The sequence below is a fragment of the Belonocnema kinseyi genome, chromosome 1 (genome assembly GCF_010883055.1).
Source record: "Belonocnema kinseyi isolate 2016_QV_RU_SX_M_011 chromosome 1, B_treatae_v1, whole genome shotgun sequence".
NCBI lineage: Eukaryota > Metazoa > Arthropoda > Insecta > Hymenoptera > Cynipidae > Belonocnema > Belonocnema kinseyi.
The window spans coordinates 124,333,183-124,333,817 of NC_046657.1; positions in this window are offsets into that span (position 1 = coordinate 124,333,183).

Genomic DNA, 635 nt, shown 5'->3' on the forward strand with positions numbered 1-635 from the left:
CTAGAGATAGTGGCAATAATGTAAGGCAAAAGAGGAGTTGGCTCATGGTGTCGCCCTGAAAGACACCTCTCTGAAACGTGACCTTGTTAGTTTTCACACGATATTTGCCAGATGAGATAGTAAATCTGGTTTTCTAAAGCGGCATCAATCTCTCTATGCACCAAACTATTTGCGGATGAACCTAAGATTTCCAAAAGACAGATGATAAGTCTATGGGATGTCGAATCGAAAGCTTTCCGATAATCAATCCAGGCCATCGATAGGTCACGCTGGTAGAATGCTGCATCTTTGCAGACACATCTATCGATCAGCAGGTTCTCCCGACATCCGGCTACGCCTTTCTTTGAGCCTCGTTGTTCATACATTTCTTGCCACACAGGTTCAATTGCCCGAACAATCCTACAATTTAGCATAGCTGTGAATATCTTATAAAGTGTGTTCAGACAAGTTATTGGCCTGTAATTCTTCGGGTCAGCTAAGTTGCCTATTTTCGGCAGGAGTATTGTGCGCCCTTCCACCAACCACTCCGGAATCGGCTCTTCCGACTTTAAATATGAGGTGAAAATACGGGCCAAATGCTGATGAGTTGAAGGAAACTTCTTCCACCAGAAGGTTTTGTTGACAGTTACATACGG